We start from the raw sequence: 23,660 nt of genomic DNA, 5'->3' as shown, positions 1-23,660 counted from the left end.
AATTTTAGGATTGCTATTTGAAAGGCTCTCTGTTAGGGTTTTTCCACCTGTGAGCTATTTTCTCACGTGTTGGAGGTTTTGTGATTCTTGACAGGAATTCCAATTAATTCTGCCTTGCAATATTCCCACCAAAAAAGATTTTTAAAAATGTCTAGCACATTCTTTTATGCACCTTATCTTAAAATACATTTCTAAGAGGAGAGAACTTCCATTTTGACTAGGTTTTGTTGAACACTGAAGCCACCCTTGTATTTTTACACTGCTGATCCTGGAGAATTTTTTTCCAGGCTGCCTTCTGACTTCATGCACCCTAACTCTTGTCGCTCCCTCACAGCCCTCACGCCTCTAGGGCCAGGGCATGGGGCATGTTTCATCTCACGATGCATCATGGGGGCCAGAGCCTGCGTGTCCCTGTGCAAAGCGAGTTGGCACAGGGACTCTAGACATGTTCATGGATGCCCTTACACAGCAGGAAGGCGTGTGATAAATTATCTCTGCTTGGTGTGACTGTGAACCCAGTACATGTTATCTACTCAACGCCAACCAAGTGTATCCTAAAATCAGCCTCTCCTTTGCTGCTTTCAGTCCTAGTTACTGTCATTCCAATAGTCGTGGCCAGCAGGGAGGTATGGAAGCATGTGGGGCTGTTCTAACGGAAGGAGACCACAGTCTTAGTCAATGTGGCTCCAATCCTGTAGGTCCCCTCACAGATACACAAGAAGCTCATGGCCTATCCCACACCGCTCGGGTATCTCCTTTATGACAATGTACTTGAGTTAAAACAAAGTCACCTGGATTGAAAAGTCATAGGAAAACTTCAGTTTTTTTCTCATTCCTGTGGGGTGTGACTTCCCATTTTCACTCTCCTTTATTTTGCCTCTCAGAAGAGTTGTTTCAGTAAGAGTTAATCACATAGACTGGAAAAATTCAGCCAAAGGGAATGTAAAGTGAGTTATTTTTGTAGGCAGCAATTTATACACTTCAAACAACTCTCCTCATATTCTGGAATTCTTACGTTACACTGGCAGCCCCGTAACAAGGTATGTAGGCATTTGTTACTATTGGCAAGAGCTATGGGTAGATTTGGAAAACTCCGCATCAAGGCCGTGGCATTAATAGATTACAGAAGGCTTGAGAGGGCACCTGAGGGAGTTGGGAAAACACGCAGGCACCACGGTGTTGTCTGTCTGAATTAATTCTCTGCTGCTGCATTTGTGGTTATTATTGTGAACGTGAACAGAGAATATTCCGTCTAATGATTACTATGTTGCTGTTATAAACGGCCAGTGTATTCCAACCATGGGTCAATTTTCAGTTTGTAGGATGATACCCTCTTCGACTGTTATTCTCATTTAGGTGTAATTTAACAATGCCTACTTTCAGTGCCCTCTTCTAAACTTCGGAATGGCATCGGGGTTTATGAAGAGCTTGGTGTGAGGTGATCCCTGATAGCCTGTGGCAACTTGAAATGCTTGAAGAGAATGTGAAAAACATATATATCTAATTTCAAAACCGAAGCTTAAGGTCTTGCTGGCATTATAAGAGAGTTTTATTCTTTCGGATTGCATAGCCATCCTTGCAGATCCCTTAAGCCTCTGGAATCTGCAAATCTCTTCTAACAGGATCTCCCCCTTCTCCCCAAGAGCTGCCTATTCAAGGCTACCTCCAAAGGAGTATTTTCTACTTATGACATAATGGGAATTAAGTAATACCCTCAAATAATGAGTATCTATTTTCCTCAAGGCTCTTCCCTGTGCTGTGGAAAATTAGATGATCATTCTTGAACCCAAGGATCTTCTAACCGATGGGAGAAGATAACGGCACAAAGCAGGATATGCTCCCCTCACTGGTGTTTGTATTATTGAAAGATCGGGAAAGAAAAGGAAATCGGAAACTGCATTTGATAATATTCAACATAGGTCTTCTTTCTCTTTTTTGTCTCTCTCTCACACACACATACCATTACATATAAAATCAGGATCAACAAAACATTGCTCACCAGTGCCACTATTATTTAATATTTACTGGACATAAGGTCAATGCAACATAGCAAAAATAAAATCAGAAGATAAATATTGGAAAAGAACAGATCATGTTACTGACTGCATCTGATCCTACTGCTTACTTCTACACTCCTTAAAAGGCATTGCAGAAAAGCAGGAAACTATCAGAAAAACAAAATATAATTAGAGCCAAGAAAAAAAGCCAACAACTTAAATGGAGAAAAATAAATATAAATATCAAGTTCACTGCTATATCTAGAAATAACAAACAAAAAGTATGATAGAAGCAGTATTTCTATATCTAATAAGGATGGAAATATAACAACAAATTAAAGAGTTGAACAAGATATGGGCAAAACTTATATGAAATCTAACATGTTTTAATAGTTAAGGAAATAAATAGAAAATAGTTTACATTTAGATAAGGAAATAAGTGATTGTGTTGGCAATTTTCCTCACCGAATCTTTATCTTCCATGTCAATCTAAATTAAATTTTAAAATTTGAATACTAAAATGATCACATAAGCATGAGAAAAGAGTAGTGAAGTGTGCGATTCTTAGAAAATGTTAATGTAAAATCATGATGATTTAAACCCTTTGCAATTAAAAAAGAAATAAACCTATACCGCAGTGGGTCATACAGAAGCTAGCAATAAATTGACATAGATCTGTTCTGTGAAATATTGTCATCTCCCATTAGCGGAAAAACGTAGGTTACATTTCTGTTTGCTTCTTTACTTAAAATAAATATTTAAAAATGAATTTATCAAAATAGTTGAAGAAAAGGGGCACCTGGGTGGCTCAGTGGGTTAAAGCCTCTGCCTTTGGCTCAGATCATGATCCCAGCGTCCTGGGATCGAGCCCCGCATCAGGCTCTCTGCTCAGCGGGGAGTCTGCTTCCTCCTCTCTCTCTGCCTGCCTTTCTGCCTACTTGTGATCTCTGTCTGTCAAATAAATAAATTAAAAAAAATAGGTAAAGAAAATATTGATGGCAAGGAGTGTGGACAGGTTTTTTAGACTGTAAGTCTAGAAACTACACACACACACACACACACACACACACTGCTGATTTTGACAACCTAAACACTTGTACATAGCAAAAAAGTACTTAAGCAAACTTTTTTTTTTAGGAAAAAAAAAAAGCAAATATTTTGGTGTTTGGAGCAAAATTGGAGCAAAGATGTCATTTCAATAGTTTACCCATAAATTAGAGCAATAATTCTCATCTCTGTGTGTACCTCACAAGTAAAAACTTCAAACTAAAAGGATTGTGTAAAAAATATTTACAAGGTGTATGATAAGCACATACAAAAACCCTTTTATTTCTGGGATTTAGGTTGACTAGATCTAGATTCTCATCAGCGAAAACAGCAATCTGATGTTAAATTCAAATCCCATTCACTGCCCCACGGGAAATTCCCTCCATCAGTGGTGAAAGGATTTGTTTTCTAAAAAAAAGTCACACACATGACATCTATTTGTACAATGTTCCCTTTTCACCAAGGATAGCTTCATTGAAGTTCTACATTTCTAGTATTCCTTTTCTGTGACTTCTTTAGGCATTTCAAAACTTTGCAGAAAATGACAAAAATAAATGGTAGCTGTGAGTTCTTGGAGAATGGAAGATACTATCTTTCCCTGTACAAGATATATGTATAAGATTAAATGCTATTAGGGAGCAAAAATTCCTGTAATCTCTCAATAATCACCAAAACAACATGGGTATGGCCTCAAGGGTTTTTGTTACTTAACCCTTAGTATCACAATGGCTACTTCATGGTGGTCAGCACATTCTCTTACCATATCAAAGGACAGTCATAGTAGTTGAGGATATTTTGACATTTTTCCAAAGAACATTCCAATTTTCCTGAATCTTTTGGTCAGGTCACCTCATAGTTACCTCTTCAATTGATTTCAATTTTGGCAAAAACTCTTCGACCTTCCAACTACAAGCCCATTTACTCCCTCCAGAAGACCCTTAATTCGTAAGTAGACATAACGTGTCTCTACTAAGTTGGAATAATGTTTTCATCACTTCAGCACTGTGAAAAGGTTAAGTGAGCTGATCAACCACCAACTACCCCATCTGCAAATCATCATTTACATTCCTAATCCTTCCTTCCTGCTGCGGTTGATAACAGTTTTAACACTTCTAGGAAAAGCCAGAGTGATATATATTTGATCCAGAAAAGGCAAAAATGTATTAAAATAATTAGGAAGATTAAAAAAAAAACTTGCAGATTTTTCCTGCAAACTGTAGTGATATCACGAATTTAACAATTTATCAAGAAGTTAGAGCAGGTGATTCTTATTGCCCATTAGAAACACCTGGCAAGAAAGTTTACAAACAATCTCAGGTTCCACCCAAGACTAAATGAATCAGAATGTCCAATACAAGGACTCATATATAGACATCTTCTAAATAAATCATTCCTGGTGATTTTAATGTGCACTCATGACTGAGAGCCAGGAAATTAGATGTATTAAATAGCTCATCTCTCAATTACGACATTTGTCCCTGGAGAATATGACCTATACCTGCTTCATACTTTCCATATCCAGTTTTTTTTTTTTTAAAGACTTTATTTATTTGACAGACAGAAATCACAAGTAGGCAGAGAGGCAGGCAGAGAGAGAGGGGGGAAGCAGGCTTCCTGCTGAGCAGAGAGCCCGACATGGGGCTCCATCCCAGGACCCTGGGACCATGACCCGAGCCGAAGGCAGAGGCCCCAACCCACTGAACCACCCAGGCACCCCTCCATATCCAGTTTTAATGTCACCATTCCCTCCCTCTTGACAAACACAGTGCCATTAGGAGTCCATGTCCACATCCCCAGCAGAAGAGAAGAGCATGATGAAATTGAAGATTCCAATTTTCTTTTAGGAAGCTCTGGGGGGTAATAAATTTGTAAACATATTATTCTTAAACCCCCATTTCACATACCCCACCTTCAACCTGTAAGAAATTTGCATCACTTAATATCACCTCTGTAGGTGGCACTGGGTCCTTAAACGACTGCCCCACCCCTTCACCCCACCCCCATTCCTCAGAAAGGTCCTTCCTTTTTTTTTTTTTTTTCAAAGATTTTATTTATTTATTTGACAGACAGATCACAAGTAGGCAGAGAAGCAGGCGGAGAGAGGAGGAAGCAGGCTCCCTCCTGAGCAGAGAGCCCACAGAAAGGTCCTTCTAAGACTAAGTGTCGCTGGCAAAGAAGTTGGTATTACCTCCATGAAACCACACTACAGCCTTTCCAGTCTTTCTTTCTTATTTAGTTTCAATTTCAAAAGCATTTACATCTGAGCAACTGTTTACTAATTTTAATACGGATTATTTAACTCTGGATTGTCTTAAAAAAATTCTTGTGTCCCTATGAATATGCATCCTTAAATCAGTATTTTAAGTACCAGCTGGAAGATCTTGTGTCTGTCCAGGTGTAGACTGGTTTAATCCAGTTTTACCTGATTAGGTTGGTTGGCATGAGAAGTGTGTCTGCTTTTCTAACTCATAAAATGCTTCTTAAGCTCATATAGAAGGAAAGGAGGAAGAGCCGTTGACCCCAGGTGCTGTCTAGGGTGAAAATTTTAATCTTGACACTCGGAGATGCCAATTCCTTTTTTTTTTTTTTTTTATCTGCTGCGAATTTGAAATTATTGGTCCTCAGCTAGGACATTGTTATATATAATACTTCTCAACAGTGGTGGCACACTGCATAGAAGGTTGATCCAAGTAAAGGTAAATCAGTGTATTCTTATCAAAATATAAATGGGGGCATTTTCTTAATGGTTTAAAATACTTAACGGTTCATCAAAGGGGAATTTGCAAGATACAATAAAAATTTCCCTGAAAGAAGTTCTATTATTGCCATTAAAATATGCATCACTGTAACATGTATATTTTTTTTAATGTTACTCTTTCTTTCTCACAGTGGTCATAACAGAGTTCATTTTTCTTCTTATTACATCTTTGGAACTCTGGCATCACACAAACAAATACAACTTAATGTACCCACACTGAGATTTCTAAAAAAAACGGGTGTCCAAATAAGTGAAAAGGAATTGTAGAGATGCAACATTTTCTTGAAATTTCTGAATTACATTTACCCATATTTTTTTTTTCCCCTGAAGTCTTATAAGTTGGACATTTGGGCCAGATTTCTGTTTTTGTGTCTTGTTATGGACATATGGCATAGTTTAAGGTAGAAGCGTATGCTACTTTGTGTTCACACTAAACATTCATTTTTGAATATTCCATTAGGCTAAATAATGAAATAACACCTACAATGAAGAATATTATTAGTGAACTGAATTAACACCGATTCCTACTGCCTAGGAAAAATCTGGAGCAGTTTTATATCCAAAAACAAAAAATGGGCATAGAATGAAACTGAGAATTATTTGAATAACCATCTTGATTCAAATGATAATATCACCAAGAAATATTTATTTGAAAATTGCAAGTCGTATTACCATTTGAATCAAATGATAATTTTATTTTACTGGTAAAATGGTTTGTGCATAGGATTTGTAAGGGCTTTGTTATTATTAAATTTTGAAGCTATTTTAATTATCTGGCCTCTTCCTAAAGCGTTGCAGATTAATACTTAGCCAAAATTTCAAAGGGAAATATTTGAATTTATGATTAACAAAATCGTTATCAGTTAACATAAGGGATTCTAATGCCTTCTTCACTAGTATTTTTTTTTTTTAAAGATTTTATTTATTTATTTGACAGAGAGAAATCACAAGTAGATGGAGAGGCAGGCAGAGAGAGAGAGAGAGGGAAGCAGGCTCCCTGCTGAGCAGAGAGCCCGATGCGGGACTCGATCCCAGGACCCTGAGATCATGACCTGAGCCGAAGGCAGCGGCTTAACCCACTGAGCCACCCAGGCGCCCAGTATTTTTTTTTTTAAAGATGTTTTTATTTGAGAGGGAGTGAGCATGAGCAGGGAGGGATGAACAGAGGGAGAAGGAGGAGCAGAATCCTGGCCGCTCAGGGAGCCCAATGTGGGGCTCGATCCCAGGACACTGAGATCATGTCCTGAGCTGAAATCAAGAGCCGCTGGAGGCTTAACTGACGGAAACACCCAGATGCTCACTACTGTTTTTAAGAAGAGACTCTGTTTGAGAACTAGTGCTATCAAGAAGTACATCACCATATAAATACAAAATCCTGCAATAGTTACAATAATACAAATTTTTAATATCTGCCACTGTATATAATATCTGTATTATTTGAAATAATACACAGTCGCAATAATCTGTGGGACAAAATGCTACATTTGATTTACAAACATTGTCTGTGGCCTTGAAAAGATAGTATAACCAGAGCAAGAGCATGGGTTTATTGAATCCAGGCTCTGTAACTCTGTAATCCCATGACCCTGGATTTGTTTACCGTTTTCATTTTATTTTAAACTAAGATGATAATACCTCCCTCATAGACTTGTGGTAAGGAATTTGGTAACTCTTAGAAATTCTCAGGGAGAAAGAACAGAAGAACAAAAGAAAGAAGGAAAGACGAGAAAGAGAGAGAGAAAGAGAGAAAAGAAATTCTCAAGGCACTCTGAAAACCAAAGTAGTTTCTTAGCTAGTAAACAGAATCCCAATTCTGTTGTCCAATAAAACACTCCAGTATGGGTTAATTCTAGATGGTAATGATTTATTTTTTTTTATTTTCTTTGTCAGTAGCTTTTCTTATTGAGAATGTAACATTGTGTTCTTTTGGCAGTAAAGGTAGAGAGGGAAAAACATGAACAGATGCTTATGTGTGCTTTTTTCTTTTAAATAGTTCATTTACACTGTATCCATAATCCCCCCCAATTGTATAACAATTCCCATGAATAAAACAAACAAAAAACCCACTAAAGTATCAAATAATCCAACAAACAAATAAAAAATGGGGGGGGGGCTAGCTGAGGGGGAAGGAGAGAGAGAGAGAATGAGAGAGAATGAGAAACCCTCCAGTCATTTGTGGGGCAGATATTAGCTGAAGTATTCGCACTCAACAATCCTTACTAGGCATCAAGTAAATAAAAGAGTGGAGGTTGTCCTTTTTACTTTTTCTTACTAAGACTAAATGGATACAAACCTTTGTAAAGTTTCATCTTTGAAAATTCACTGCAGGGTCTCCTGGGTGGCTCAGTCTGTTGAGCCTCTGCCTTCAGCTCAGGTCAAGATCTCAGGGTCCTGGGATTGAGTCCCACCGCTGGCCTCCTGCTCAGTGGGGAGTCTGCTTCTCCCTCTCCCTCTCCCTTCTTCCCTCCTCTCTCATCCCTGCTTATGTTCTCTTCCTCTCTCTCAAACAAATAAATAAAATCTTGAAAAAGAAAGAAAAAAAGAAAATTCACTACAATGTTGAGAGATACTCAGCTCTCAAGAGTGAGTAGCGGAGTCACACAAAGCTCTAGGTTTAGCACAGTTTCACTACAACGGAATGACTCACATACATCTGAGGGTGAATTATAGTGAGTTCCTCTGAAGGATTATGTGTTATTTAACTCAAGTATTAGCCATGGCTCATCTGAATTATAGAAGTAGTCAAAGAATCAACCAGAGAATGAATGTCATTCTGCGTCAGCTTCCAGCATTTGGTGTTTGAGTGGCCACTGTTCCTGGCATCAGTGAGTGTCTGAGCTCAGCCTTTCTTCCCTGGTCCCTCTTGCCAAACAGTCGACTTCTGGACTAGGAGTTTGTATTCAGAGACAGCAAGCACACTCAGCCTCCCTCAGCATCGCATCATTTCTCGTCTAGGCCCTTGACTAGAGCTAATCCTCTTGATAAACGGACCTTCAGTCTTGCACCACTCAGGAGCAAGGCTACCTGAAACCTACATGCCCCACCTCCCCCTTCAATGGGTGACTATAGTGAATCCCACGGAAACCCCCTCCTCTAAGGAGATCACCTGTGTCTTAAGGATGAATGAGCAATGAACTAATGATTGCAAACTGTAGCTTCACTTTTTGGATTCCTGTAATTAGCTTTAATAAGCGCTCTCTTTATTAGGAAAGTCTAATGGTAGGTAGTTAGTTGTGTTACTTAGTTTTCCTTTCTAATACAATAATTTCTATTATTTCCACAAACACTTCATTGCCCACACCCTATATCAACACCCCCAAGCTTGTATGGACGTGTCTACATCCCCAGGCTGACTATCCAGATTGGCTCTGGGCACATTTGTATAAAACTCTGAGAATTTGTACATTGGAAAATCACGTACACATCTTGAAACCTGTGTCAACAGACTCGTTTCCAAAGACACAATTTCTGTCGAAAACTTGGTTAATGGAAAATATTGATTTTATAGATATCAGTACATTTCAGTGTGTTAATAAAGAAGAAAGTAAAAATCTGAGTCAATATATGTCCTTTACAGTGCTGGTTGTGTGAAAGCTATAATTGGGGGATTAAAAAAAAATATCCTGGAATATGGATCAAAAGAAAGAAGATGCAGGAATTTGTTGGTATTCTGCTGCCATTTCTAACTATTACAACCAAAAAAATCCTTGGGATACTAACTGCACATTATATTAACATATATGCTGGTTTTTTATTTAAATATATACAAATACAATATTTTATGCTTTTTAGTGGTAAGTGTGAGAATAGCAAGATTAAAAAATACTAGATGGTATTGTGGCTGCAAAATCATTTTTAAAAACTGACTTAAAATTGCCCAGAATAAATGGATCCTTTGAAGAATAAAGAGAACAACGAAGCTAGTCTGTCTAACATTGGCAGAAATAAAAAGTTTCATTTGAGAGCCCATCTCATTCTTGATGTACATGTCCAGATTATGGTCCCAGCAATCTAAGCTTGTGCCAATCTTTGTTTGATAGAATATACAAACGTAAGCACATCATGGTCATTTGGTTTTGACCAGACTCCATCCGTTACAAAGGAGTCAAGACTCAGAACGCGTTTGCCCCCTGGTGGGCATTTGGCTGAATGACAACTATATTCAAAGAAGTAAAACAGAAATTTATCAAAGGCGAAGCAAGAAAAGAATTAAGAAAACGAGTAATGAAAGCACATCTCTTAAATTAGTTGGCAATCATCTAAATTATATAAAGTATTTTCTAAAAGGATTGTCATCTGAGGTATTCGCCTCAGTCCGCTAACTTGGCCATAACAAAATACCAGAGATGGTGACTTAACAGAGATTTATTTTCCTACAGTTCTGGATGTTGGAAGTCCAAGATCGAAATAGCAGCTGGCTCGGTTTCTCCTGAGTCCTCTCCCTAGCTTGTCGACCCCTGCCTGCTCGCTGGACCTCCTCAGACTGTGTATATCCCTTGAGTCTTGTCTTCTTCTCATAAGGACACTAGTCATAATGGATTAGAGCCCACCCTTGGGACCTCGTTTTCACTGAATCACCTTCTTTAAGGCCTTATCTCCAACCATGGATGGGATTTCAAGATACGAATTTTAGGGGCGCACAATTCAGCTCATGATAGTATTCAATTCTTGTTTTAGGGTACATAAAGATCAGTATAAATAATTGTTGTGAGATAATACAAGTTTTTCCGTCAGCCATTTCTTTTTAGGGAACTTAGAAGGATTGTTCTATATTTTGTAAGTCTCCTCCAATCTCAGTTATAGGCATATAGTGAAATCTCAATTTTTTTTTTTAAATAAAAGAATGAATACCATGAGATGACATGATTTAAATTTACCTGCCTGCTTCCTTACTGACTTGTCCCTTTACTGGCACAAGCTAATTTCATTGCATTTTTCTGAATCCAATAGAGAATCTTTGAAAAGGGCTGGGGCCTTAAGGAGCTAATGAAAAAAAAAAAAAATTGAAAAGTGGAGACAAACATAGTTCTGCTTTTAAAAAAATTAAGTGATATAAACATTGTGGAAGTGCAACCAGCAAACTGACGTTTGACATTAAGTTTCACTTTAAGGATTTTGAAGGCATAGGAGTACCAGATACAGTACATACCCCACTTCAAGGACATGTATACTCTTTCATGGAGAGAGGATTGTCTCTTTTTCTTCCTTTGAACTGGAAATCTGTTAAGGTTTTAGAAGGAATTGCAACTGATGTGTTGACCAAAAAAACAAAACAAACAAGCAAACAAACAGGGAAAAAAGTAAAATCAAACTTTTTTCTTATGACTGGTGTCTAATGGGAAGGATCTGAGAATTCATGTATCCTTCCTAAATCAGAGATGATTTGGATGGTAGAGGGACAACGAAAAGTATTTTCCTTGGGCGGAAGAAAACAAACGCATGGAAGACAGGACCACAAGACACCTCCAAGTGTGCGGGGGAGTTCTGTTTCCCAGTTATAAGTTTATTCTTTTGTTACACTTTTTGCAAGTTATGCATTTGTCACTGCCATTCACGTACACGTGCAAAAAGTTTTTTCCTGTGTTACTTTTTTCTTTAATTATAGGCTGAATTAAAAGACCTTGGTACTGAATCCAGAAAAATCACAAGGTAGATATGAAGACTTGGGCAGATGTTTAAATCTCTCATGAATGTCAAGTCAAGTCAAGGGGCTGTCTGGGTGCTGCCTGCGCTCAGCTCTGGAGTGTTCGTGATTTTCTTCTTTCCCCTCGTGGGGATAGGATTGCAAACATACCCTGAGGTTGTAGCTGCCTCCCTCAGTCTGAGAACCCCAGGCTGCTGTGGTCCAAGGTGGAATCAATCCCACGTCCGCCCCTGCCCCTTCCCTACAGCGTGGAAATCCACTGTACTGTTTGTAACACTCGGTGATGGTTTAGAGAAGAGTGGTAACAGGGAAACTCTGGTCTGCCTTTAGTTTACATCTGCTGTGCAGAACCCTCGCATATACTCTTGCTACAAACCAGTCTCCTTGCTCACTTGGGAGGCCATGGTGGCAGAAGCCCCCTCCATCCGCCACAGGGGCAAGCACTTCACATCCCTGGAGTCCTGAGTCCGGGTTTGAGAGAGAAGGACCTAAAGAAAAAGCACAAAACCTTTTCCTCCTTCTCTCCCACCCCAGCTCCGATGCTCCGATCAATCGTGATCCTCACTCTGGAGTTTCCTTTCCCAAGACTGACCTGGTTGCAAAATATTTGAGAGCCACTCTTCAGGTCAGAAGGCAACCCCTCCCCACCGAGCAAGGCTCCTACCCTTTGACTGAACAAAGGGTGGCCTCTTTGGAACTCAAAGACTTAACGTGATTCTGAAAGCTAATCTTCTGGCACTTCACAATGTGCCATTTTAATTAAAATCTCTCAACATCTATATTGTTCAGAATGAAGTCCCACCAGGTGGAGGAAATCTGCGGCCTAGCCTGAAGGGCACCCGGGAAGCGTCTCTTCCCCTGGGCTTCTTCCTTGGGGGCGCGTGCATCCCGCCGGTACAGCATCCCTGCGGGCTCCTAGCTCCCAACTCTGGGCCTGGAGCGTCTCGTTCCTGACAGCAGACGCCTGTCTCCACGAGCGGCAAACTGCTTACAGGGTACACGACCTCCTAACAAAACACAACAAGGGAAGGAATATTTCTCCGAAGGCCATGCAGACGGGAGATACGACGTTGACGGTCCCCGTAGACGCTTTCCACATCATCGCGTCATCATTTGGACGCAGGGGTTCAAGCATCTCTTCCACTGTCTCCTCTGTGTGACTTTGGCTAATCTCAGCGGCATTGCACGTGTCTTTCCCCAGAAATGGGCTGTGTGCGCCAAAGGTGGATGAAGTGGTTGGACAAATTCCTTTCGGACTTGAAATTTGGTAGATCTGTCCAGCTTCATTCACATCCCTAAAAGTCTCAGAACTCAAGGGCTTGTGCAAAAGTCGCCATCTCTAAGAAGGCTCCCTCCGCTGGTAACAAGGAGTTAAAGGACAGCCTCCAGAGGTGACCAGCAAGTTTTATTTTGCCTTTATCAGCGTTTTTGCAAAGATTGCTTTCTTTTCCTCGTCAGTAACTGAGCTCTCGGTGAGGTCCACAGGCCATTGGAGTGGAGGCTTATCTGAGAGGCGTTGAATTGCAAAGAAAATCATAAAATTTCTCAATCCAATCATCTTATCTCCTTTTCCCTTTTCCATTTTTCCAAAACGAAAACAACACGATACAACAAAATAGTGCAATGATTACAGAAATACACGCGGACCCCCAAAGCGTCTAGATTAAATTCTTGGCTGGCAGAGGACGTTGACGTGGTCCCCAACGCCCGAACGCCAGTTCAGAGAGCGCTGGCAGCCAGCAAGGGAGGCCACACTGAACCTCTGTTCAGGCCTTTAATCCTCCAACTCCCTCACCAGTCTATCGGGATAAGACGGTAACTAAATACAAAACACACCCATCGGCTCCGGGAGCGCAGGGCTTTAGGGAGGGTAGCTGCGGAGCAGAGGGGCAGCGTGGATCCCGCTGGTTAGTGTTATGCAGGGTGTTTATTTGCAAAGTAGCAGAGCAGGAAGTGCCCCAGTGATTAGTGTTCGGCGAAGGGAATTGTCCTGGAGTCGAAAGCCAAAGACGTGGGGAGAATTTCCGGCCGAGCGAGCCAATTTACGCCCCCAGGCAGGGGTGGCTGAGGAGGGAGAGCGCGCTGGACTGATAAAGCGGCGGGAAACCCGCAGCCTCCTCCGGCTTGGGGAGCCGCGCGGGGAGAGCTGAGAGATGATACATTTTGGAAACGTTAAGCCACAGGATGGGAGGGTTGTGCCATTTTCCTGAAAGACAGTGGGCCACCTTCGAAGCCAGAACTGCCTGCTCGGCGGTGGACTAGGGACATCCCTCTAGGGAAGAACCGAGAGGCGCTTGGAAGAGGCAGGGAGACGCGCAGAGGCAGGGAGACCCTTAGAAGGCGCAGGGCTGCGCTCCGGCCGACACCCACCTCATTCTCAGCCGGAGCCGGTCCGTGATCCCGGCCGGTGACCTCAGGAGCAAACAGATCATTCTTAACCGGGCTTTTGAGGCCGCTCCGGGCACTGCCCGCATCAGGCTCCTTCCTTATCTGTCCGAGCTGGCCTCTCTGCTTTTGTGCCCTAGCCCCGGAGCGCTGCAAATCCACTCAACAGGCCGCTGTTGGTGCTGTTTCCTGTTCCTATTCGTGCAACAGTCTCCCTTTCTCCTTCTCCTACCTCCCCATCTCCCCACTTTAACGGGGCTCACAGCCACCATGATCGTGAGGTTTCAGATGAGATGTAATTTTGGTACAAAAAATATTCCCCAACCCTCAGCTGTGTGTGTGTGTGTGTGTGTGTGTGTGTGTGTGTGTGTTGCACCACGTGACCCCAGAGCACCCTATCTTATCACAAAAGGTATTCGGTGATGTACCTGGGGGAGGGTCTCGAGTTCTGCCAATCATAAGATTAGGAAGGGCCAAATCTTGCTAGTGTGTTCTACCAATACTAACAAGAGAGCATGGAGCATAGATCGTAGGTAAATATTTGCCTAATGAACAAAGTATAGCACTGAAATCTTATTAGAAAGATCCCTCCCAAGTATCATAATTTAAAAAAAAAAAAATGGCTAAGTTGGTGTTAGTTTCCAGAGTGATCAATGGAAAGAGTGAAATGCCCAGCAAAGCAGGATAATGGGCAGAAAGATGTGGTATGCTACAACAATATGATAATGAAGATACATACTAGATATAAACTAAAATATATTGGAATATGGCAACATAACATACCACAGCATAACACAACATAACGTAATATGAAATCATCAGCTTGACCATCACACAAATTCTTGTATATAAAATGTTGGACTAAGAGAAACCAAACTAGGCAATTTATTAGAAGACCACATTGTGAACTTTAAGACAATATTATGTGCATTTACTTTAAGGTGTTTTTAAAAAGGAAAAAAAAATCGATGACCTATTACAATATAATATTATGCATATTTTATTTAAAAAGTCTTAAATTTGTGACCTAAGGTCAATGCATATTTAAATCAGATTCAGACATTGTGACTAGTTCTATTTCGTAACCACTGAATAATTTCAATGCACACAAAATGTTAATCATATACCCCGAATTATTTGCAAAATTAGGAAAATAGGCTGGTGCATTTAAGGAGACTTTGGACCATAAGAGTTGAAATCAAAGCATCCCAGATTAATCCTCAGCTATAAGAATAAATGAATTTGGGTGCTGAAATGGGGTGATCTTTGGGTTTGCATTGCTGAAGTATAGAGAGGAAGACACATGCACAATTTCACATTTAATCAAATGAGAATCTGACATCTAAAATTTTAAATTATTTCTTCAAACAGTAAGCTATTTCCACTTTCACAGATATTAGAATATCTCCATAGGAAAAATTATTTTTCTACTAAAATTTGGGATTAAAAATATTTAATATATTTCATTTATAAAATTAATAATATACTTATTTAAAGTTTTAAATTTGTGACCTAAGGTCACAAATTGTGTGCGTGTGTTGGACCACATGACCCCAGAGCACAAATTAATAATATACTTCGTATTTATAAAACCATTCAGAGCTCACAATGGCACTGACATTATTCTAACACTTCGTTAGGTAATATATTTTCCATGGATTCAAGTAAATCCATATGTACATTTCAAAGTGTCTGAGTGCTTCAGTGAATAGTAATGATGTCCCTTGAGCAGGCAATGCAGAAATGCTCAGACCTCATGCCTATTATGTTTGTATTTGTGGGTGAACATGAAGGCTGTGATTGACCATGTGTAATCTGTCTATGTTGCTTTCACTTTGCATGTCTCATTTATTTAAGGAAGGGGAACTCTTCAGGCCTCTTTGCAAAATTTCCTTTGTCTGGGACCATGTTCCTGAATTTTTAAGTAATATGGTATTCATACTTAAAAATGCACAGTGTGCAAAGGCCTATGCCCTACTGATCTGTTCCCATCAAATATAGAGAATTCATCTCTTTTGTTATTTTTTTTTTCTTTTGGTCAAATAAAATTAAGGCATGTAATTTAGATTAGAATGACTTATACAACAAAGTTTTCTTCTTTTTTTTTATTTGCATTGTTTTGTTATGCAATGCTGCCATCTTGTGGCCACTTGGTCAATTTTAAAACATTCCGTTCCTGGCTAGTGTACCGGACTGACTCCTAAAGCTTTACATAGTATATTTTCCAGCATCGTGGAAGATATTTACTCTTAAAAATAATACTTTCTTAACTATTGCTCAACAGATAGGTCATGATAGGTTTTTTTGGCATTTGAAAGTTTTATATAATTTCCCTGAAAATTTCTTTACTTCAATATTAAATTCTATGTAAATTGATATTAACATCTGCTTAGAAAAAGAAGAACACACTTTTTTTTTTAAATGCTGTCTTTAAACTTTTAAGTACTGTCTTCACACAAATAGATATTATGGTGTATATTTTATCCTGTGTCTCTGCAAAATAAAATCATTTATATTCATGAGTTTAACAAATACACATTCTTAGAATGGACATATAAGTTAAAGAAAAATTATATCTGGAGCTAGAGATATGTCATTTTTATGTGCTCTAGGCTATGGAGGAATTAAAGTACGTGGTTAAATTTCATGATTGTCTATAGCACTTATAGTTAGGAAAGAGTTTAATCATGTTTTTTTCCTAGATTAGGCCTTCTGTATATTTGTTGAACTTCTCTAATTTTGAAAGACTTTATTTTTTAGAGCAGTTTTAGGTTCATAGGAAAACATAGAGGAAGGTATGGAGATACCCCACATACACATTAACCCCGCCCCCAAGAGACACAACCCCCTCTTCCCCACTATCAACATCTCCCAGCAGAGTGGGGATATTTGTTATAATGGACGGATCTACCTTGACACATTATCACCCAAAGTTCATAATTTACATTAGGTTCGCCCTTGGTGTAGTCCATTCTGTGGGTTTGGGCAGAGATGAAACAACACACATCCATTATTACGGTATCGCACAGAGTATTTCATTACCCTAAAAAGTCTCTGTCCTCTACCTCCTCATTCTTTTCTTCATCCTAACTCCTAGCAACTAGTGATCTTTTTTGCTGTCTCCATAGTTTTGCCTTTTTTCATTTTTCTTTCATATGAAAAGCCAGATATCCTACGCAACCCATTGTTAGTAAAACGTTCTCTTATCACTTCGTGCCTAAGATAGGCATGGAGCAGATGGCGGCTTGGAGCACAGACTTGGCTCTTCTAAGATGCCCGATGCTGCTACAGAGTACCGTTTTGTTCATCACCAACTTCCGGCTACCCAGGACCTGCTTTCCATGGGGATGGCTCTTCCCTTCCATTCCTGCTCAGCCTTTGGTTGAAGCTTCACACCTTTCTCCTCCAGTGAAGGGGCACTTTGTTTGAGATTCAGCTTCAGTTTTAGTTTGGTCTGTATAGCATCCTGGCTCTTCCAAGAGAAAGCATAAGAACAGTGGGAAATACATAGTGATGGTTTTATCACATTGTTCAAAATGTGTATAGAACCTTCTGCTTTTAATTCAGTCAAGTATGCATCTAAACCCAACAATATGTATTTTAAAAACACAACATAACACACAGTTAATTATAGTCAACATGACTGTAGGGGATGATGCTTGACTGAGTAAGATTGGTATAGTTACTTACAGCTTTTTGAGAGCCAATAAAACACATTAGAAAGAAATTACTAAATCGAGATCTGATTACAATATGCATACATATACATATATGTGGATTAATCGAGATCTGATTACAATATGCATACATATACATATATGTGGATTGGGGCTCATTATCATGCAAATATTTTTGCTGAAAAATAGATAAAAGCATACTTAAAAAATAGTGAATTGAGAAGTAATAGGAACATGCTGAAAAATGTTCCAGTGTAACTTATCGATAGATAAAAGGATATATTGTTCTTGAATTTAACCAAACAAACAGACAAAACACAGATGAGTTGACAGAACTGTGTTTAAACTTTCGCTCTTCCTTAGTAGAATTACAATAATCTTTCATTGTAGAAAAAACATTGTTCTGAAAGCAGCATTTTTCTAATTTGTGCAATTCAAGTTCAGCCTGAGGAAGTGTGTAACATATAAAATGTTGAATCAATCTCTGATCACGAAAGGGTGAAGGTAGGTACTTCTGATACTCATATCTTATTTCTTGCTCTGGGAAAGCAGCAAGTGAGGTTACTATTCCCAGTTACCTAATGATTAGGCAAGACCATATCACTCGCAATGACCAATGGATTACTAGGTGGCTTCTCATATTTCTGGTGTGAAACATTTAAGTCCTGTATGAGGATGGTGCAGCCCCTGTTTTCTCCTCGGTATCAATCAACGATGAGACTTCTTCCGGATGTTGGATCTCCAACACGTTGGGGTCTCTATTTGCTTTATCACTGTGCTAAGGTAGAGAAATCTGAGGTCATGATGTATCATCTGAACTAAAGAGAACTTCAAATCAGCCAAAACTAAACCTTTGTTAGGTCAAGCCACTAAGATTTGGGGAGTACTTTTTTATTATAAGGTAGCCTGCCATGGCTTACACAAAAGACTGAAAATTCAGACATTTGTATCTATTTGGTCACTTATTCCTTAACCACTCTTTGCACAATGTGACACAAACTAACATTAAGATAAAACGATTCTGTTCTCCTCTCTCCACTGAGAATTTAGCACAAAGTATGATTTATGAAGGTCTTCTGACTCAGTAGTCATGTGATTTGCTCATTAAACACAGTGATAATTGGGAACATCAGAAAAGAAAAGTTTCAGACTTTGAAAGAATAAAGGGGTACTCACAAAAGTTCTAGACAGAAGATAAGAGGAGGAGAAAAGAAGCCGAAGCCATAGGCTTTCCCTGCATTTCCTCACCTCATTCAAATGTAAGGAAGATTGCCTCACCTGTGATCCTACAGTGTCTCCAATGCCCAGGACTGGAGATGAGTAGGTTAGGTCCTGGGGATTACTCACAATTAATTACTCTTTTTCTCTTTGAGGAGATCTCAGTTGCTCCTGAAACAGCTTTTCCTTATCAACAAGGATAGTTGGCCTATGTTGGTCTCTTGGACACACCCAGAGGTTCACAGGACCTAATTTGGCCCAGTCACGAACTCTGAATATAAAATACCAGTTACAAGCTCTTGTGTTTACGATGCTATTAAATTCTGGCATACCATTAGGGCACTGTTGGTTGAGCAGAGACTTATTAAAGCTGATATGGAAGAGTTGTTCCTGCTCAATAATGATACTAAACTGAGCAATTCAACTTAGCCTCAGTGAGGATGCTTCCTTGCTAGAAAATTTTCAGTGTAATACATGTTGCTGATTGCACTCCAGTGTTTATAGCACTAATGTCCACAATAGCCAAATTACAGAAAGAGTCCAGATGTCCAATGACTGATGAATGGGTAAACAAGGTGGGATAGGGGCATCTGGGTGGTTCAGTCGGTTAAGCTGCTGCCTCCAGCTCAGGTCATGATCTCAGGGTCCTGGGATCAAACCCCATATTGGGCTCCCTGCTCAACAGAGTCTCCCACTCCCTCAGTCTCTCCCCTGGCTTGTGCTCTTTCTCTTTCTTTCTCTCTGTCTCTATTTCTTAAATAAATACATAAATAACATCTTTTTAAAAAGGAAAATGTGATATATGTATACCTATATTCATATCTGTATCTATACAATGAAATATTACTCAGCCATCAAAAAGAATGAAATCTTACCATTTGCTCCGATGTGGTTGAAGCTAGAATGTATCATGCTAAGCGAAATAAATCAGCCTAAGAAAGACAAATACCATATGCCTGCACTCATGTGTGGAATTTAAGAAACAAAACAGATGAACATAGGGAAGGGAAGGGAAAATAAAAATAAGATAAAAACAGTAAGGGAGACCAACCACAAGAGACTCTTAACTATAGAGAACACACTGAGCATTTCTTGAGGGGAGGTGGGTGGGGGATGGGCTCGATGGGTGATGGGTATTCAGGAGGGCACTGGTGATGAGCACTGGATGTTGTATGTAAGTGATGACTCACTAAATTCTACTCCTGAAACTAATACTAAACTATGTTAAGTAACTTGAATTTAAATAAAATCTTGGAAGAAAAAAAATTGTTGCTGGCGTAATACCCATGACTTTTTTTTTGCACAACTCCATGGGGCACCCATTACCCTGCAGTCTATATTAATGGCAGCCCCTGGCACACGGTTCATATAGGAATACATTGTGGTGATGTGCCAAGGAGTCATGCCATGCGATGGCCCTGAATACCAGGCACAGAGAAGATACTTGATATTGTTAGTTTCTTTATATTTCCCTAGGCTCTTATTTGAGGGGGTTGATGCCTATTAATATTTTATCTTATAGGGGAAGCAGATTCTAACTGGGATATATTTGATACTTTCTATGGGATCAAAAAGTTGGCTCAAGCTTTCTGCTAATAACGGTTAATTTGTACTATTTTTTATTGTGTTCTGAAATCGTTTGCAACTGAATCATAATATAGCTAACATTTATATAGCACAATATATAAATGTTTTTATGCTTTTTATGTCCTATTTTTATTAAAAATGCTGTTTTAAGATATTTATGTAAAATAATCAAAAGTTATATGATGTTATTATTTCTGATTCCCAGGAAGTGAGGCACAGTGAGGTTACTTACCTTTTCCAGAATCACAGAGTACGTGAGTGTTTGAGTTGCCGTTAGAACTCAGACAGTCCGGCTCCGGAGAGCCTCTCCGCAGGTATACGTGTTATTTTGTTTCAGATCAATTTGTCTTGCTCCCTGTATTCCTCTTCAAAATTCTTTTGTTGATATGAGTTTAGTGCTGAAAATGTGGCTATGAGGAAACAAGCCATTAAAAATTAATTATTTTTCAAATAATAAATAGGTTATTCTATCCTGGCTAACATGTATACATGACCCATTAATATGTCTAAGAAGTACCTTATGAGATTATATTTGATCATTTGAAACATCAAAACATTAAAAAATGAACATATTTTCAAATTCTCACGTTATTTTTATTTCTCTAATTGCCTGTGTTTGCAAATAGAATGCATTCACTTTTTGTTTATATCGTCTTCTAAAATCTAATCCAATCATGTGACAATTCCCTTAAGATTTTATTTTGAACTTTTAATAGTAATAGAAAATATTTACTTACAGAGTTTCCGATTATGACCTGTAGAGAAATTTTGTAAAACCACATCAACAACAAAAACACAGTGTAGAAGGAATCACCTACTCACTCACACTCCAGAGAAAACAACCAGTAAGCGTTTCCAGGGGGATATTTTACCAGAATCCAAGAGGAGCCAGACCCATGTCCATCTCCCAGACTTGACATGCTTGAGATGTGCTCTCTTTTGGTCAAAGGAGTCTTGAAGAGCAGAGCGGAAAGGGGTCCTGACCTCATTGCATCATTCTGTTTCTTGAGTTCTAGTGGAGACTTTGAAGAGAAAGGAGTCATCATGGTCCAAGAGTTTCAGCAGAAATTTCCAAGATCTTGGGCGTGAAAAGTCTCGCCTCAGGTCTAGATTACAAACAGCTACAGTAAGTTAGGGCAGAGATCACTCATACCAATACAGCTGAGAGTTAAGATCCATTGTGGAAACTTGAGCATGAGTGGCTTTGGGGAATATCTGGTACAGCCCTCTTGGTGTTTGCATTGTGCTGAAGTCCCCACTCTGAAAGCACAGTGAAGGACTTGAGGATGCCAAGAAGCGGTTTCCAGAATATCAGATTTCAAGGAGGAATCCAGAACAGGAGAAGCAAGAATGGATGTTTGGGGAGTGGCTTGTTAAAGCAGGGGAGGCAGGCTAAGGAGAGGTTCTCTGACACGTTTGAGGGTTGGTGAGGCACGGACGACCAGGGCTAACCCAACACGAAGTCTCATTTTCCTCCACAGTAACAGAAGCTGATTTGGGGAGTCATATTGCCATCCAGAACTAAAGACTTCATCTCTCATCCGTCTTGCAGCTCGGTAGGGACACACCAGGAAATCCTCCAAAATGAAATCTAAGTGGATGAATTTCATGAGGTCTCTGGAAATGTTCTTAAATGAATTCATTTCTTTAGGAAGAGACTTTTGAAATTTCTTCTTTTGGCCTAAAAAATGGACTTGTTGGCAGGAATTTCAGCCATTTTGAAAGAGGAGTTGACCTTGAGGATACAGGTCAAACACCGATTATGAACAGAAACTCAGGTTCCAGAGTCTCTGATGAATACAATATATTTAATCTATCTTTCTCTAGCTGGCTATCTGTGGGCTGCCGTTCTGTGAGTAAATAAGCATAATTTCTACTGATGAATTAGTGTAGGATAATGTTGGAATTCCTAATGAAACAAGGGAGGACAAAGAATCAATCAGCTTAATACAGTATCTTGTGTAGCCACATCATGACTAAGCATAATAGTGTTTTGACTATGAGTTTTATAAATAATAATTCAACTGTAAGTCACAAACTGGCATGAAGGGGTTATCATTCAAACAATAATTTCTAAGAATTTTCTTTAAGTGATGCCCTATGCAGACATGGTAGGTGGGGTCAAAGAAATGAATAAAACTTTGTGCCTGTACCCAGGGTCACACAAGGCAGAAGGAAGACATGCACTTTATAAGTGACACAAAACATTTTTAGAAAATCAACTTTATGGGGCGCCTGGGTGGCTCAGTCGGTTAAAGCATCCAAATCTTGGTTTTGGCTCATGTCATGACCTCAGGTGATGAATCCAGCCCCCTTTCAGGCTCCACGTTCAGTGGGGAGTCTGCTTGAAATTCTCTCTCCCTCTCCCTCTGCACCCCCCTTCACTTGTATGCACATACTTTCTCTCAAAAATAAATAAATAAAATCTTTTAACAAAATAAAATAAAAATAAACTTTATTTTTTAGAGCGATTTTTGGTTCACAGCAAAATTGAGCCGAAAGTATCGATAATTTTCACCTCTATACCCCTGTCCCCACACATGCATATTCTCCCCCATTATCAACAGTGCCACCGACTGAGACATTTGTAACAATCAGTGAGCTTACAGTGACACATCGTTATCATCCAGTCTAGAGTTTTCATTAGGCTTCACTCTTCGTTTCATGCATTCATTCTGCGAATTTTGACAAACGTATGATGGCATGAATCTACCTTTATGATATCATACAGCATAGTTGCACTACCCTAAAAATCCTCCGTGCTCCATCTTTCAAAAATTTCAAAAGTACTGTCAGTGCACAAAGTAGTCACATAATGTTTGGAGATTTCAAGTATTGAGATGTGCTGGCAATCTCATTTATGTAAATGTAGAGCCTGTGATGTGTCCTTGGCTTGTCTTCCCAACAATGTTAAGATAATAGCGTCTCTGCAATCTCTAGTTGCCCGCCAAGCAGGTCCCTTTAAGAATTCATGAAATAGACTGTAATATGTTCTTTGGGCTAACTCCAGGATATTGTTGGTGATTAGGAAGTCCGTTGATTGACATAACATGTCTGCATTTACTTTCCAGACTTGGATTTCAGACTTGCTTCTTAGAAAACATCATAGTACAGTGCCCTTTTTTAGAGTTCAGGGCTGTGATCACTAAGCTGGTATCAGTCATATTTGATTTGTATGGATTGAAAGCGATGTTAACAAGCTGCAAAAATGGCATTCTCAGGCAAAATTTCTAAGCAGATTAAAAAAAAAATTTCTTTTGAGATATTGGAGTACTTATAAAGGGAAGAGATGATTATTAGAAACTAACGTAAGTTTACTAAGTCTAAGACCAAACACCATCTATGTC

The 23,660-nt window shown here is 39.3% G+C and overlaps 1 long non-coding RNA gene across 1 annotated transcript; it reads right to left on the bottom strand.

The window, feature by feature from the left end:
- Window positions 1-17,992: 17,992 nt before the first annotated feature.
- LOC116585670 lies at window positions 17,993-21,458 on the bottom strand. Its single transcript, XR_004283759.1, has 3 exons — window positions 21,186-21,458; window positions 20,546-20,723; window positions 17,993-18,286 (listed from the first exon to the last, which is right to left on the bottom strand). It is a non-coding gene; the product is annotated as an uncharacterized LOC116585670 (long non-coding RNA).
- Window positions 21,459-23,660: the final 2,202 nt, after the last annotated feature.

This window comes from Mustela erminea, chromosome 3, assembly GCF_009829155.1.
Source record: "Mustela erminea isolate mMusErm1 chromosome 3, mMusErm1.Pri, whole genome shotgun sequence".
Taxonomy (NCBI): domain Eukaryota; kingdom Metazoa; phylum Chordata; class Mammalia; order Carnivora; family Mustelidae; genus Mustela; species Mustela erminea.
The sequence above is the reverse complement of the archived record's forward strand: the minus strand, read 5'-3'. Positions and strand labels throughout refer to the sequence as shown.